Source organism: Syngnathus scovelli, chromosome 17, assembly GCF_024217435.2.
Source record: "Syngnathus scovelli strain Florida chromosome 17, RoL_Ssco_1.2, whole genome shotgun sequence".
Lineage (NCBI taxonomy): Eukaryota > Metazoa > Chordata > Actinopteri > Syngnathiformes > Syngnathidae > Syngnathus > Syngnathus scovelli.
The window spans coordinates 2,216,247-2,233,972 of record NC_090863.1 but is presented as its reverse complement, the minus strand read 5'-3'; the positions used below and the strand labels follow the sequence as shown (position 1 = coordinate 2,233,972).

At 43.0% G+C, this 17,726-nt stretch overlaps 1 protein-coding gene and 2 long non-coding RNA genes across 10 annotated transcripts in view; all 3 read left to right on the top strand.

The window, feature by feature from the left end:
- LOC137839640 (ephrin type-B receptor 1-B) overlaps positions 1–17,726 on the top strand; it is a 153,068-nt gene that overhangs the window by 23,273 nt on the left and 112,069 nt on the right. The window lies entirely within an intron of this gene.
- LOC125984735 (uncharacterized) lies at positions 10,878–14,684 on the top strand. 2 transcript variants are annotated; one of them, XR_007487057.2, is made up of 6 exons: positions 10,878–11,810; positions 12,661–12,777; positions 13,001–13,157; positions 13,448–13,637; positions 13,768–13,872; positions 14,579–14,684. It is a non-coding gene; the product is annotated as an uncharacterized lncRNA (long non-coding RNA). The 2 variants fall into 2 exon arrangements; XR_011085625.1 differs by having other exon boundaries at positions 10,882–12,777.
- On the top strand, positions 15,366–17,496 carry LOC137839627 (uncharacterized). The gene is made up of 3 exons (XR_011085645.1): positions 15,366–15,682; positions 16,482–16,586; positions 17,291–17,496. It is a non-coding gene; the product is annotated as an uncharacterized lncRNA (long non-coding RNA).

The window sequence follows — 17,726 nt, the reverse complement described above, 5'->3', positions numbered from 1 at the left end:
AAATGGAAGGCCAGCTTCTGAGAGGGCCACCAAGTTGATTTGTTTTCATTTATTTGAAGCTTCATAACACCGTACGACAATACCTCTGTCTGTCCACTTCTCCAGCCGGATACGAGAAAGCTGTGTTTTAGAGGTAATTAACTATTGATTTGAAGTAGCAGTAGTGTGATGGGATCTTTTTTTTTTTTCTCCCAAGCGGTTGCTAGGCTGATACCTAGAATGTGCAGAATACTATCGTTGCCGTGTCTACCAAGCAAATATATTCCTTGGGTGGGTTGCTGAGTGTTCAAGCAAAAAACTAGCTGATCATTAAGCAGGCATATGATGTTTTACTGAAGACTTTTTTCTTCTGTTCATTTGCAGTCCAAGGATGATGGATGGCAGTTGCATTCTTTTGACTCACTGCTTTTGCTGTGGCGTCCTCTACTATTTGCCCTTCATTATGTTCAAGGCAAGAAAGAGGACAAGGATTAGGACTCATTTGTGAGCGTACAAAGCGAGAGAAGGAGGCCAGGCTGGTATCTGCTTCCAATCTCTTGGGCGGGCGGGCGCTAATGAGGAGGCTGCTGGCTCTGGCTGCTAAGCCTGCCATTGAGAGTACATCTGCCTGCAGCGCATCTGGGAGTTCATCGTCTTGGATGGACGGATGGATGGCTGCAGGCAGTGTGATATTGCGATTTGGCTTTTTTATTTCTTTTTATTTACACTCATCAGTGAATAATGTTGGGAGCAGTGTTTGCATTAGTGTGAAAAGTGTTATTACGTCCATGAGAGCCTAATGATGCTACAGCTATATTTTATTTTTTTTTTATTTTTTTTGGGGAAAGTCTGTCAGAATGTGGTCTTGGATTTTAGCCAAGAGCTATTTTTAATTTAAGATTATAACTATAATCCTCATTTAGTGTTACTTTGAACAAGCATGTTTGACTGGTGGGTTGCTTTCAATTGTTGTTCATTTTTATGTCGTTAGTTTGTCAGGTTATAAAAATCTGTGAAATGCATCTATTCATTCACCAACTAATACACGGAAAGACAAATGCACCCAAATACAATGTTCTAAGAATTGCATTCACGTCTAGTTTCATGACCAATTCGTTCACTACCGAGTTATCTTTGTAAAGCCAACATTTCCATTCCAAGTCGTCTATTTGATCTCATTAGATTCTGTAGGTGTAAGTAATGAGGAGTCTTGAGAATGGTAATTTGCGTTCAAGGGAACAAATGTGCCAGACCATAATAATGGCTTTGTCTCTGCCTTGTAATCTACTAAACACGGTAATTACCAACACATCTGCCATTATCCGTCAAGTCAAACACGAGGTGCTTAGGGGCCGTCGAGCAAATATACAATTCGATCAAAAGTCTTCGCTCAACCTCTAAATGTGTCTTTTTCACATGTCGGCCCTCGCTCCCACCTCCTCATATTTAAAGCTTGTGATGTGAGCTTCACACTCTATTAGATGCCCAGTCATCAGTTTGACAGGAAAGTCTGCGTGCAGTCGGCTCATTTGGGAGACGTAAAATCGCAAAATGGCGTTACGGCGCTCGCTCGCTAGTATTTTAGCGCACGCAAGCATGGCCTTGGATTTGAGCCTTCAGCAGAGTAACTGATGTACGTATGCTTTCCAGTACTTCTAGTATACCCTCTGGGGCAGTAAATGCAATTCATGATAGATAACATTGCATGGACGGTTCATGTGAGCACATTGTGGAATACAACGCTCAAATTGCGCTAAAAGGCTTTTCACACAAACTGTGGAGATAGATGACTTTGGTGACTGACTGCTTGTTTGCATTCAAGTAATGGACTTCTCTCAAAAAAGAACACAAGCGTGAAGTCTGGTCATTGTGCAAAGAGAAAAAAACCCAATTTTTCCCTCAATCTATCTGTCTGTCTGTCTGTTTCCTCGGCTTGAAGATTGATCGTGACTCGTGCGGGACACGGACACACCGTGGATCACAGCAGCGGGAGGGAGGGAGGTTGGGAGGGAGGGAGGGAGGGAGGGAGGGAGGGAGGGAGGGAGGGACAGATGCCATGAGCATCCTCTGTTTGCTTGCGTGACTGACGGATGGATAGATTGTTTGCTTTTTATGAATGCTGAGCTCATTTCTCATCATTTTCCTGATAGATCTTTGGATTTGGGGGACCACTTAATAGACTGACTGAGCAAATGCTGTGAGCCATACTGATAGCATAGAACCCATGGCGTCAATTCAACAATATTTACTTTTACAGCTACAAGTACTGTGGACAAAACACCATTTTGGCTCGTTAGTTCTGGTGCGAGTACCTGATCGTATGTGTAATATGTGGTTTTCACAAATCTAGAAAATAGTCGAAAGAGAAGAAGCTCTGAGTGTGCATTAGTAGTGGAGTGGTTAGACATGTTTTTTCTTTTACAAACCCAAAATCCACTTCAGACAACGTCGATAAACTTTGAGTGCGTACGTATATGTTAGAAACGGGAGGAAATGTGGCAAAAAAAATCCCAAATTGGCAAGCATATTTGGAAGGTGCCGCCCCCCAGCTGGGAGCTGGAATGTGCTTGTCTTGCTTGTTTGGGTCAATGGAGCAATTGCTGGTGTGTATGTGTGCGCTGGCTGTCATGTCAAAAGTGGTGCAAGAAAAATTGAAACTTGAGATGAATAGCCATCCTCTCGACGCTCCTATAAACATAGTACCTGGAAATACTGTTGAAAGACCCGGGTGCATGAAAATAAAGACGAATGCTCCCCATGACTGGGACAGGAAATATTCCGGCTCCATCCTGGAGCGTTTTGGAAGTCGTAGGAGGCCGTTTTTTTTTAACATTTCGTCTTTGTAGCATAGTAGTGTGGCCTGGCGCTCTGACCTGCTTTTCTGCATACGTATCACCTTACAGGATGTACTAAACGTGTGAAGCGGATCCTCGTCTGCCACTCAAACGAGATCAGGCAATTTGGCAGATGAAACACAATTTAGATCTTCTCCTGCGGCTTCAGCAATGTGTCACGGTAGAGAAAATTTAAAAAAAACAGATGTACACTTGGGGTTATGATAGCTTTTTTTATGATCGTGTTAAAAAACAAAAAACAAACCTGTTGAATTCAGTCAAGATTCAATTTTAATTAAAGATGACATGTTCCCTGCGACAATTCAGAATGTATCCCGCCTCTCGCCCAAAATGAGGTTGGTTCGGTTCAGGCGTGAAACAGCATTTGAAATCCCAAAGCATTTAGCCCTACTTTTTGCCCATAATCCACTCATCCAGCCATATTGGCTTCCATATGGGCTTCCGTGTTGACTCCATGCTGCTCTCGGTCAGTGGGGGAACGACAATTAGCACTACATTTGCTCGCAACCAGAGAGACCTGTCACCTCTGTTTCACAGCTCTGTCTTTGAAGACGTGCACTTGCGCGCATGCACTTGTGTTTGCGTGAGTGTGTGCATGTCTGTCAGCGTGCATCATGGGAGGAAAGAGCAGATCACGGCACCTGCTTCACGGCGGGGGGTAGGACCGCTTCACCGCTAAAAGGTGTTTGTGCGTGCGTGCGTGCGTGCGTGCGTGCGTGCGTGCATGTGTCACTAACAATGAGGCCGAGCAGCATCTAAATGCACGCGGTGACTTGTAATCAATGATACGGCAAGTCCCTTTAGGTATGCTAATGCACCTCAAATGTTAATGTATTTCAATTGCAATAACCCAAATTGTATCATAAGTCAACGAGAGATTGCGCGCCCGGTGCCGACGAAATGGAAATCTGCTTGATGAATGTTAAGGAAATGAAGTCCCGCACATCTTTAGAGAAGGATCATTTCAAAGTGTAAAGAAAGAAAGGATTTGGGACATCACAATCGTGCGCCCCTGTGGATCGTCTGATATTTTGTATTTCATGTAAAATTTGCGATCGGCAGCATAATTCTCGGATCGATGTCATTGAGCGGATCTGCAAAATGACAGCAAATAAACACAATCTGGTTCACGCCGGGAATTATTGTATAAATCTGAGCCTGTTTGCTTGTCTAATTTTTACCATAGTAAATTCGGCCTTCACATACTGGACCATCCAATTGTGTTTGTGTATCCATCCATCCATCCATCTTCTTCCGCTTATCCGGGGTCGGGTCGCGGGGGCAGCAGCTTTAGGAGGGACTCCCAGACTTCCCTCTCCCCAGCCACTTCATCCAGCTCATCCCGGGGGATCCCAAGGCGTTCCCAGGCCAGCTGAGAGACATAGTCTCTCCAGCGCGTCCTGGGTCGTCCCCGGGGTCTCCTACCGGTGGGACATGCCCGGAACACCTCCCCAGGGAGGCGTCCAGGAGGCATCCTGATAAGATGCCCGAGCCACCTCATCTGGCTCCTCTCAACGTGGAGGAGTAGCGACTCTACTCCGAGTCTCTCCCGGATGACCGAGCTTCTCACCCTATCTCTAAGGGAGAGCCCGGACATCCTGCGAAGAAAACTCATTTCGGCCGCTTGTATCCGTGTGTTTGTGTAGTTTTAGAAAAAAAATCCCAAAGTATTTTATTCATGCCCCCCCCACCACACCACCACCACCCCAAAAGCAATGGACAATTTATAACAAATGATCATAAAGATTTTCATCCTAGAACTGCTCTCAACTGAGTGTGATAACATACAATGCACTTTGTAATATAGAGTAAATGTGTCTCTGCGTGTCTGCATGACTACCTCGCTGAAAGAAAGAAAGAAAGAAAGAAAGAAAGAAAGAAAGAAAGAAAGAAAGAAAGAAAGAAAGAAAGAAAGAAAGAGAAAGAAAGAAAGAAAGAAAGAAAGAGAGTCCCCAAGTGGCTTAGGCTTTATTAAAGAGAAGTTAATGAGTTCCCCTGTTTGCATTGCTCTGCATTTTTTTCCTCCCTCCCTCTCTCCCCCATTTATTTTGAGCTCCATGGCTTCCCCATCTCTTCTCTCTAATATTCTACCCACCTCACAGCACCCCCCCCGCACCCCACCCCACCCAAACGCCCAGCTAAATATGCGAAAAAAGGAAAAAAAAATTCCCTTTGGGAAATGAAACTATTTGGTTACGTCACAATCTTCGTGGCCTTCCTTCATATGTTTTGGGTGGTCCTTTTCGTTGGAGCACAAAAGAATTTGAATGTTCGTTCGGCTGCCTGTAAAAGATTTGTCATGCTAATTCAAGCACATCCATCCGACTGATGCTGATCACAGATGTTCTTCATAGTCCCCAGAATTCTTCGGCCGAAAAAAACGAAACTAAACTCTATTATCGATTTGTTTGTCGTTGTGATACCCGTCCTTCGTTTCACGTTAGCAGGACTGCTACTTTATTTTTGGCTAACGTGAGACTTCATTCAAAAGCGCCCTCACAATCTGTTATGTTTGATCGGATTGCGTTGTCTAACGCTGACCTTGGCAAACCTGTGGTTCTGTTCTGCAAATCAATGAATTTGCATATTTTCTCTGTGTTTGTGTGTGTGTGTGGGTGTGGGTGTTTGTGTGTGTCTCAGCCTGCACTCAAATGTTGCAGAAGATGAGAGGAAAGCCAGAGGAAGAGAAAGGGAACAAACAGATGAGGATGTAAATTCAAGTACATCACAGGAACGTAGGAGATTTTGAAGCCCGTGTATTTTGTGTAAACACAGTCTCATCCAGTCTTCACAAAAGGGGGGGGGGTTGCTTTGTGTCCTCTGTTGATTGGAGCCATCTGGGGTTTTTGGAAATACTCGGAGCCATGACAATGTATTGCTGAAAAGCCACGGGAGAGAGGGAGGAAGGGGGGGGATGTGTCTTGAAAAGGCTAGCTTGCTTGGGTCGGGGAAACCTAGAAGATGTCTCAAATGTGCTGTGAGTGACGCGAGATGCTGTTTGTTGGACACGTCCGTGGCCGCAAGCCAAATGGACTGATTTACGGCAAGCTACAGTGAAGAGGGAGGTCTCGCGGCCGCTCCACCGTTCCGCAAGACATGTTATTATGGGGGGCACCGTATCAAAAAACAATCAATCACAAGCACAGACTTGCACCCAACAAAACCAACACAAAATGAAAGATTTATGGTGAGAGAAGCTGCTGTCGGATGCAATTGGTCATCTTTGACGGGTGTCTCACAACAACAAACACATCAATAATCGAAAGAACACGATTTGAAAGTGTTGATAGGGCTACGTCAGACGTCTCGGAGCGCACATGACTTCTGATGTTCTGCTAATGTTAGTCTCTCACACAATAAAGATAGACACTGACTGGTGAATGAGAGTCACATTTTTCATGTTCAAAGTTTTGGAAGTGAATCTTGGATTGGACAGATTGGACCATCAAGTCTTTTGTCGCCAAAGACGCACGCGTACGCGTGCGAGAGCTGTTGCTCAGGCGCTCGTACAATAAATGACAAGTTGGAGTGAAAGGGAGTCAAATCCAGCTGGATTTCCAGCGCCTCCAACAGCTATTTGTCATTTCAAAAATGCATCGCTGTGTGTGAGAGAGAGAGAGAAAAGGGGAGCGTGGGTTACAGATCGGTCCTTTCAATAGGATTCCAGCAACCAACCTCCCATGGATTGGTCACGCTAAATTCTACCTTGTTACAAAGCGTACGTACATGGAAGTCTCCATCCGCTGTCCACGTGCCTGATATGTATTTGAATAAATACATAAGCTCCAAATTTCCATGAGGTATGTTCCCCCGCCTCTAATCTGCCCCGTCCTATTGGTTTGGAAGAAAGAAATGAAGGATTGAAAATGGGGAGATGAATAAAGGGCAGGGAGTCTTCCGCTCGGCGGGATTTTGCAATCGTCAATTCTTTGAATCGCGTTAAATCCTCTTTTTGATGAGCAGATTAGACGCTATCCTCTACTGTTCTTTGAACTTTTGCAATTGTCTATCAGGCGTTTGTTTTTGCTGGGGCAAGAGAATGAAAAAGTATGACGACGCTGACATAAATCTCCCAATTGAGCATTATGCGCACCCATCATTTCCACAGCACTTTTGTATCCTTCCAAAGCAAGCAGCTGCTCGTCGACAAATCTGCGCATAACAATTTCCTCTTCTGAAGGACGAATGGCGTCAGACTGCCTTGCATCCAAGGACTCGTCCGTCTGCGGGTTGACGGAGTTGCTGAGTCATTTACGGTGATTCTAAAACAGTGAAAACGGACACCTCGCTGAATACCACATGATCACTCGTGTGTTGTCGTGTCATGAAAGCGTCGGCGTTCCAATAACTTTGTTTCCACGACAAAGCAAAGTTCATTGGCTCAGTTGCAAAAATGAATTACAAATGATTTGCCGTCGTCTATTCTCTCTGGGTTTTCGATTTGCTCTCCATTCTTGTGTGACTTTCGTATTTTGCATGTAGTAGCCACCGGCATGGGCTTTGGGAAGTGGGGAGGTTTTGAGGGCAAGAGCCAAGCTTCTGGAGGTGGAATCCTCACAGGTAGACAGACGCCCCCGCAAGTCTTTCACCGGCTGGCCGGTAGTGAGGCCGCGGGGCTGAAAGGAGACATGTGCTAGCTCATGATTAAAAGTGGAACGTTTTAGACAAGGGAGTGCTTGCGCTGGAGCATTTGGCTGGCGTCAAGGCCAAACCTTTCATGTGACAATTTGGTTATTTTTCACAAATCGTGATGGCTCTGTTTTTTTTTTTGCTTTCTTAATAAGGTGCCTTGAAAGTCACTTTAAACATGTAATTCATTATTATTATTATTGTTGCTCTGTCCAGTAAAAGTGGATTGTGACGAAGCATTTCTAGAAATCACCTTACTGGTTTCTTGGGATTTGTTTAATGAACCAACTTCACCATTATGACTTAGTTCAAATTTGAATAGCGCCCGCCGCCGCCGCAGCTTTGCATGTTTTCCATTCTGCTAACGAACGACACATAATCTTCTTTGCTCCCACAACCTCGGCCGGCTCTACCCCTGTGTCGTGTCCATATTTCATATCTAAACTGCAACTCGCAGCAAAAATGGAAGACGCGCTTGTAAAACACCAGGAGCAATCTTGTGACGTTTTTATTGGAACGACGATGCGCGGGCGGTGCAAGGAATCCGGAAGTGTATTAACCAGAATGTGCTTTGATGTTCCTGTATTCTTTGTAATGTGAAACGGGCTCGAGTTTTGGCTGACTTTGCCGCCACCCCATCCACTGCTAGCGTGTTTTGCGATTTGACTCCTGCACAATCTTCACAAATGTTCACCTCTTTTTGTTCAATGAAGCCAAATTAGGCTGTTGCATGACAATCGAGTTAGGATAAGAAGTGTGGCTATGTCACGGCCTCGCTGTGAACCGCAGCGGCGTGCAGATTGTCGGCCCGTCAGCTTCCCACCTCCCTCCGTCAGCCTGCGCGTTGAGTTACTGCCGCTTGTGTCTGAGAGCCATTTATCAGTGCTTCGTTAAAAGCCAAATCAGACTTATTTCAGACAGTCGTTTTGACTCAATTCTCCTATCGGTAGGCATTGAAATAAATGGAGACCTTTTCCAGGGTCATCATTAATCGTTAATTAATCGTTAATTGGATGCTGTTTTTATTACATTTTAGTTTGAATGACGTTTCATAAAAATGCTTCCTTTTAATTCAGTTTTGATTGGTTTTAGCGGTCGGTTTTGTACATATGTGGAATATTTGTCACGCGCCAAATGAAAGTCTTATGAGGTTCGATGTTGTTAACTAGTATAAAATTGTTCATCTGTTCAAGCCCCCCACCCCAGAATAGAATTTTCAGGAGGTAAATTAGCACCGGTGGCCACTGGCAGTCATTCAGACAGTTTCACAACTGCTGTATCTGACTCATTAAGCTGTTTTGATATGAATTGTTTTTGTTAAAAAAAATGGTTCTATTTTCGATCTAGTTGTGTTGCTGCACTGTTTGTGTTCCAAATGAATTAAATGTGTCTGCCACATGGATGCTTTTCATGAACGTTTCCAATTATGCGTTCGCATGAAACAATCTGCCAAACTGCTGCTTGTTGCAAAGTTACAAGTTACGTCCATACATATGTATCTGATGAAATTCTAGACCCTCCCGGAACCTGAGCGCACAACCTTAGACGCTGGAAAATTCCTGCTCGGACGTACGCCGGGTTGAAGGGAGCAGGGTGAGAGAACGAGAGTGTGCAAAAGAACACCGATAGCCTTTTCCTGTTTGGCTTTTGTTGGGAGCTATCTTGCCTTTCCGTGTTATTCAAGCAGCACAATGAGGTACGAAGCTTGTGGTGGGTGCCGCTCTTCCCACTTTGTCCCTCCATCTTTCCTCTCTTGTGAGCCATTTCAAAAGAGGGAGGGGTGTCGGCAGAGCAGATCAGAGCGGGTGGAAGTCCAATGTTCATTGGCCCTTGACCATTGCAGGAAACGTTGTCTATTGTGTCCTGCCTGACTAGCTTCAAAGCTTCAGGACAAAAGGCCAATGTCTTATCATCAGGGCAGCCATCCAGTTTTTGCCGTGTCTTATTTTGACCCCGTGATACTTCCTCATCAGCCACATTTGGAAAATGGGTCAGCATACGTGCTTGAAGGTCTAAGCCAGGGGTGTCAAAGTCGTTTTTGCGGCGGGTCGCATTGGAGTTCTAGTTTCCTTCGAAGGGCCATTGTGACTGTCAAGCCAAATAAATGTATGAACGTCTCATATTATGTACACTATAGGCTACACAACAAAGGGATGTTTTCAAAGTGAAGACAATTTGCAATTTTTATATTGACACACGAGTCAAATATAATGACACTGCGGCCCCGCGGACCAGATTTCCAAGCCCTCGTCTAAGCCATTGGCTTCTCTGACACCATTATGTTGACTTAAGTGAGTGCTCTAAGTGGGTATGTGGACTCATCAATGCTTATTGTTAATCTAATTCAAAGTGGTCCGCCGATACCGGTGAAAAGCATTTAGTATCAATCCGTGCAGCAAAACAAATATCGCCCTCGCCTGCCTGCCTGCCTGCCTTCCCCAACTTGATATTTGATGGGTTTTCGTCGTGCTACGGTTCTGACGTCTACTTTGCTTGTATTGGACAAACGGTTACGTTGCAACTCATGAATTGTTTAAATAACAGCAAACAAGTTGGCTTTATTTGGTGGAATCGATGATGAGAGGTGTGTATTGAAGCAATTAAGTGTTTCAAACATTCACAAAGACATTTTTCAATCAATTTTTGTTGATTTTTTATTTTGTTTTTCATTTTCCATTGCCCATGAATAGTTGCACCTATCATTTTTTTATTTTCTTCAGTTCCCAACAATAATTGCCCAGAAGCGTTTTGCTTGTTTGTGCTTTGAGTCTTGGCTGTATTTCTCCCGAACACGCTGGTTACGTCTTCTTTGACAACTTACCTTTTTCCTCTGTTAAATATAACCTCGACCGCAGGGGTTGTAGATGGCGGGGGGGTCAAAGTTTGGGAAAGTAAAACAGGATCACGTATTGTGCACGGATGGGAAACGGCACAGAACGAGACCATTCAATGATGTTTTTCTTTCTCTTGCATTGGGATTCATCACCTCATGCGAACATGCATGCGCACATAAGGGAGGGAGGGAGGGGTGGGGGTGGGGGGCGCTCAGACACCTACCGCACTCCCTCCCACCCTCCCTCCACCCTGTGTCCACATCCTGGGAGGAAGAGGTCAGGTTAAGTGCCGCCGAGGTGCAACGGGCCTGTTGTCCCTCTCTCTTAGCAACAGTGGCTCTCTTCAAAAAAAAAAAAAAAAAAAACACTAATGCGGGGCTGGCCGCTGACAGTGTTCTGACAATGACTTACTATCTGCCAGCCGAGTCCCCCTCATCCCAGCGCCGGCCTCTCGGAAAAACAGATCTGTGGCGAGAGCAAAGGGTAATCTAGCGGCGAGGCTCCGCCGCTGACCGCCTCCGTGGCCATATGTGTGACTGCGAATAGGCTGGGAGGAATTAACACTACTGCCACAGGGACAGAAGTGTGTGTGTGTGTGTGTGTGTGTGTGTGTGTGTGTGTGTGTGTGTGTGTGTGTGTGTGTGTGTGTGTGTGTGTGTGTGTGTGTGTGTGTGTGTGTGTGTGTGTACTTGTTTTTATTAGTATGGGGGGTCCGAAGACAGGGAGCCCACCAACAAAGTGGGGCCCTGTGTCGTTGTGGGGTCCAAAATCATGGACCCCACTCGGGAAACCACTCTAAAACAGCTTGAAATGCTCTAACAACATGCCTCACGAATTTTTTTCACTTACCCCTCATGGTCGCAATGTTGAGAATTGTGTGTGTGAAGTGTGTGTGCTCAGTAGCGGCCCCCCGACCATGGCAAGTGGTATTGCAAGTATACACACTACCGGAAGTGTGTGTGATTCAACCAATCAGGGCACCTCGTGATCCGAGTGTTGATTAAGAAAATAAAATGCTATTTCCTGTAGATTTAAACCAGGTAATTATTATTTTAGTAACCATAGCAGCTAAAATAATACTGTAAACATAAAATTCCTGCATTACAATTGCAATTTATCTACGTTATTTAATATTCATTACACTTGCTTTATAAAAATACGCTCATTCTATTAGGCTTATTTTAAAAACTGTCTCGTGCATTTTTCATGTTCTAAACATAAAAATAAAGGTATAAATAAATAGTAATTTATTCTTTACCATCAGTTTACATATTAGTTAAATCAGCATCTCGTGCATTTTTCATGTTCTAAACATAAAAATAAAGGTATAAATAAATAGTAATTTATTCTTTACCATCAGTTTACATATTAGTTAAATCAGCAGGTATTGCATGTGTTAGCTTCATGCGGCTAAAACCACCAGCTTAACGTCACTTCGCCACGTGTGACGCCGCCAGACTGAGACTGCTCCGCGACGAAGACACGCTGCTCATAACGAAACACAACATACACGGTGAGTAAATCAACTGCATGTAAATACTAAGTACAAGAAACTGATGTAGAAATGCTTTTTGTCCAGACCCCGAGGGGTTTATATGCAATGATTATGGCTTCGGATTCGGTATATTGTCACTCGGATGGCGTAACGTTTTCCCCTCAGACAGTCCGGCTTTTTAACTTGTTATTCATCTTAGCTTGCAGTGGTTTTAAAAACAATGGTGTAAAAGAGAACGACAGAATGTATAATTGCTCCGTGTTATATTCAGGATGATTTCGATGTGCTAATGTTTCATAATTGCTAAGCCCAGAACCGGACTCTGGCCGTAATTGCCGAAACCACTTCAAAACTCGTCAAACACGTGTGTGCTCAGTGTTATGATATATCTGCATGTCTTCTGTATTTCTCGGTGGTTTTCTATCAGAATGCTTTCTTTAAATAACACAAGCATTCTGACGCAAATAAAACTATCCGGAAACTAGCTTATTGGCTAATTAGCTACCGCTAATCAGGATGCTACGTTCACTTTTCAAACACAAACATAATAAAAACGAGTTGGTAGCTCCTGAAAAGTATAACGAGTTATACTGGTAAAACTATTGAAATAACTTTTCTTTGGATGCAGCACCTGGTTGGAACTGTGACTAGTTAAAAGTAACAAAGCTCAGCTTCAAACCGACAAACATTTTCATTAATATATCAGTATTTTCTGAAAAATATTCTTTCTTTAATCACTCTTGTTCTGTTAGTTCTCAGGCCAGGCTTATTCCTTCAGTCTTTATACAGTGGATGATTACAAATCTTTTAAAATTAATATAGAGTGCTTGTTAAAGTTCTCTCTGCCATGTTTTGAATTATTTTTTAGAGCCAGAAATGTCCAAAAGGAAAGCAAGAAAAAAGCCTGCTGATGAAGCAGCCTTTTACATTTAATCCTAAAAGGACAAACCTGGACTAGTGGAAAGATTTATTGATGATCAAAAAGGTAATAAACTCATTTTTAGACCATTTATCCATTAAGTATATATTTATTTATTTTATAAAACAACACAAAAAACAATCAAATTCAGATTGGTTGTTGTATTTCTGTTTCTAAGCGAGAACTTAGTATTAAAATTGTAAGATAACACCACAATTATTTGGTTAAAGGTGTATCTTAAAGAAATATTTTCTCATAACCAATGGTTTTATATAAAATGTCCTTGCAGGAAGAGGCGTGTTTGCTACCCAGCACTTTGAACAAGGAGAGTTCATCTTATAATACAGGGGTCAACTTCTGTCAGCAGAAAAATGCCAAACAAGCAAGTACTCTGAAAAGGAGAGTACATTTCTCTTTGACTTTGAATGGCAGAATCATTACTGGTGGTATGTATATCCAAATATTTTCTATACAATAATTATGAACTCTAGAAAGAGACTGGAATAAAATACCCTAAATTAGTGAGTCACTCAGAAGCAATATTTCAATAACACATCAGGATTGTGGCATTAACAATTTTTTTTATTTAGTGCTATGATGTTCAAAAAGACATTGTTTCCCTCTCAACTTTTCTTTTGAAATGTTGCAAGTTTTTATTTCTGTAAGCCAACTTTTATTTTACTAAAAAACTAGTTATATGATACAAAATGTTTGATTTCTGTTTTTTCTTTCCTAGTATTGATGCATCAACAGAGGATGGCTCTCTTGGAAGATTAGTGAATGACAACCACAAGTCTCCAAACTGCACCATGAAAAAAATAGTAAATGACGAGCCCCATTTGTGCCTTTTTGCCATCAAAAACATAGAAATGGGAACTGAAATCAATTACAACTATGGTGATTCTAAATGGCCATGGCGTGAAAAAGTAAGTCAGTAAGATCAAGTATGCAAGTTGGAATATTAATTTGTTATTAAAAAAAAGGAAGATTTTTGTCTCTTTTATTTGAATTACTCTCAGTATGATGTTGGTAAGTTATTTGTGGTTTTGATTCCAGGTGACAGGCTCTCAGGCTCCTGTTGACGGTGCGCTGCCTGAACCAGCCAGAACTTGGCAGGACTCTGGCCCTGATGATAACATCAAACAAGATGCCAGCCAACAGGTAACATTCAGTTAGACTTTCTTGTAAGAAATAAACTTTGTAGACCTTTTCTTGTTCTCTTAGTTTACAGCTTTTAGTTGGAAAGCTGTTCTTTAGTCAGAAGGTACCTTAAACAGCATTCAGCCAACCATTGGATCACATGGTTTTAGTGGTTCTCCTCATAGAGCCCAAACGAACCAGTGGCACACACACCTATAGAAGGATTGTTGAAACATGCGCCCATGGGTGTCCAACCAAGCCAATCATTCACACACACATAACAGATTTCTGATGGCTACTTGTGGGGCCCTCCGTATGGATCTAAAGTTGTCTTGGTTATTCCAACCAAGCCAATCATTCACACACACACAATAACAGATTTCTGATGGCTACTTGTGGGGCTCTCCGTATGGATCGAAAGTTGTCTCATGTTTTTAGATCATATTTTGGTTATGGACATTATGGAGGCTGATTATATTACAGCTATAGTTCCACACATCCTCAACAGCAAAACGACTAAAGTGTCATGCTCAAGGATGCTCCACTACATCCATAAAGATGCTGTTATAGGACCTGATTAGACATCAGGTCTGACTGGAACACTTTAGTTAGAAAAGCTTGTTTGGTTTTGGGGACTAACTTCACATGATTTAACTATACAGGTCTTGAGTCTGTCATTTGTGGTGTCTGTATGATGTTGGTAAGTTATTTGTGGTTTTAATTCCAGGTGACAGGCTCTCAGGCTCCTGTTGACGGTGCTCTGCCTGAACCAGCCAGAACTTGGCAGGACTCTGACCCTGATGATAACATCAAACAAGATGCCAGCCAACAGGTAACATTCAGTTAGACTTTGTTGTAAGAAATCAACTTTGTAGACCTTTTCTTGTTCTCTTAGTTTACAGCTTTTAGTTGGAAAGCTGTTCTTTAGTCAGAAGGTACCTTAAACAGCATTCAGCCAACCATTGGATCACATGGTTTTAGTGATTCTCCTCATAGAGCCCAAACGAACCAGTGGCACACACACCTATAGAAGGATTGTTGAAACATGCGCCCATGGGTGTCCAACCAAGCCAATCATTCACACACACATAACAGATTTCTGATGGCTACTTGTGGGGCCCTCCGTATGGATCTAAAGTTGTCTTGGTTATTCCAACCAAGCCGATCATTCACACACACACAATAACAGATTTCTGATGGCTACTTGTGGGGCCCTCCGTATGGATCGAAAGTTGTCTTGGTTATTCCAACCAAGCCAATCATTCACACACACATAATAACAGATTTCTCATGGCTACTTGTGGGGCCCTCCGTATGGATCGAAAGTTGTCTTGGTTATTCCAACCAAGCCAATCATTCACACACACATAATAACAGATTTCTGACAGCTACTTGTGGGGCCCTCCGTATTGACCGAAGGTTGCCTCATGTTTTTAGATCATATTTTGGTTATGGACATTATGGAGGCTGATTATATTACAGCTATAGTTCCACACATCCTCAACAGCAAAACGGCTAAAGTGTCATGCTGAAGGATGCTCCACTACATCCATAAAGATGCTGTTATAGGACCTGATTAGACATCAGGGCTGACTGGAACACTTTAGTTAGAAAAGCTTGTTTGGTTTTGGGGACTAACTTCACATGATTTAACTATACAGGTCTTGAGTCTGTCATTTGTGGTGTCTGTATGATGTTGGTAAGTTATTTGTGGTTTTAATTCCAGGTGACAGGCTCTCAGGCTCCTGTTGACGGTGCGCTGCCTGAACCAGCCAGAACTTGGCAGGACTCTGACCCTGATGATAACATCAAACAAGATGCCAGCCAACAGGTAACATTCAGTTAGACTTTGTTGTAAGAAATAAACTTTGTAGACCTTTTCTTGTTCTCTTAGTTTACAGCTTTTAGTTGGAAAGCTGTTCTTTAGTCAGAAGGTACCTTAAACAGCATTCAGCCAACCATTGGATCACACGGTTTTAGTGGTTCTCCTCATAGAGCCCAAACGAACCAGTGGCGCACACACACCTATACATGGATATTTGAAACATGCGCCCATGGGTGTCCAACCAAGCCAATCATTCACACACACATAACAGATTTCTGATGGCTACTTGTGGGGCCCTCCGTATGGATCGAAAGTTGTCTTGGTTATTCCAACCAAGCCAATCATTCACACACACATAACAGATTTCTCATGGCTACTTGTGGGGCCCTCCGTATGGATCGAAAGTTGTCTTGGTTATTCCAACCAAGCCAATCATTCACACACACATAATAACAGATTTCTGACGGCTACTTGTGGGGCCCTCCGTATTGACCGAAGGTTGTCTCATGTTTTTAGATCATATTTTGGTTATGGACATTATGGAGGCTGATTATATTACAGCTATAGTTCCACACATCCTCAACAGCAAAACGGCTAAAGTGTCATGCTGAAGGATGCTCCACTACATCCATAAAGATGCTGTTATAGGACCTGATTAGACATCAGGGCTGACTGGAACACTTTAGTTAGAAAAGCTTGTTTGGTTTTGGGGACTAACTTCACATGATTTAACTATACAGGTCTTGAGTCTGTCATTTGTGGTGTCTGTATGATGTTGGTAAGTTATTTGTGGTTTTAATTCCAGGTGACAGGCTCTCAGGCTCCTGTTGACGGTGCGCTGCCTGAACCAGCCAGAACTTGGCAGGACTCTGACCCTGATGATAACATCAAACAAGATGCCAGCCAACAGGTAACATTCAGTTAGACTTTGTTGTAAGAAATAAACTTTGTAGACCTTTTCTTGTTCTCTTAGTTTACAGCTTTTAGTTGGAAAGCTGTTCTTTAGTCAGAAGGTACCTTAAACAGCATTCAGCCAACCATTGGATCACACGGTTTTAGTGGTTCTCCTCATAGAGCCCAAACGAACCAGTGGCACACACACCTATAGAAGGATTGTTAAAACATGCGCCCATGGGTGTCCAACCAAGCCAATCATTCACACACACAACAGATTTCTGATGGCTACTTGTGGGGCCCTCCGTATGGATCTAAAGTTGTCTTGGTTATTCCAACCAAGCCAATCATTCACACACACACAATAACAGATTTCTGATGGCTACTTGTGGGGCCCTCCGTATGGATCGAAAGTTGTCTCATGTTTTTAGATCATATTTTGGTTATGGACATTATGGAGGCTGATTATATTACAGCTATAGTTCCACACATCCTCAACAGCTAAACGGCTAAAGTGTCATGCTGAAGGATGCTCCACTACATCCATAAAGATGCTGTTATAGGACCTGATTAGACATCAGGTCTGACTGGAACACTTTAGTTAGAAAAGCTTGTTTGGTTTTGGGGACTAACTTCACATGATTTAACTATACAGGTCTTGAGTCTGTCATTTGTGGTGTCTGTATGATGTTGGTAAGTTATTTGTGGTTTTAATTCCAGGTGACAGGCTCTCAGGCTCCTGTTGACGGTGCTCTGCCTGAACCAGCCAGAACTTGGCAGGACTCTGACCCTGATGATAACATCAAACAAGATGCCAGCCAACAGGTAACATTCAGTTAGACTTTGTTGTAAGAAATAAACTTTGTAGACCTTTTCTTGTTCTCTTAGTTTACAGCTTTTAGTTGGAAAGCTGTTCTTTAGTCAGAAGGTACCTTAAACAGCATTCAGCCAACCATTGGATCACACGGTTTTAGTGGTTCTCCTCATAGAGCCCAAACGAACCAGTGGCACACACACCTATACATGGATATTTGAAACATGCGCCCATGGGTGTCCAACCAAGCCAATCATTCACACACACATAACAGATTTCTGATGGCTACTTGTGGGGCCCTCCGTATGGATCGAAAGTTGTCTTGGTTATTCCAACCAAGCC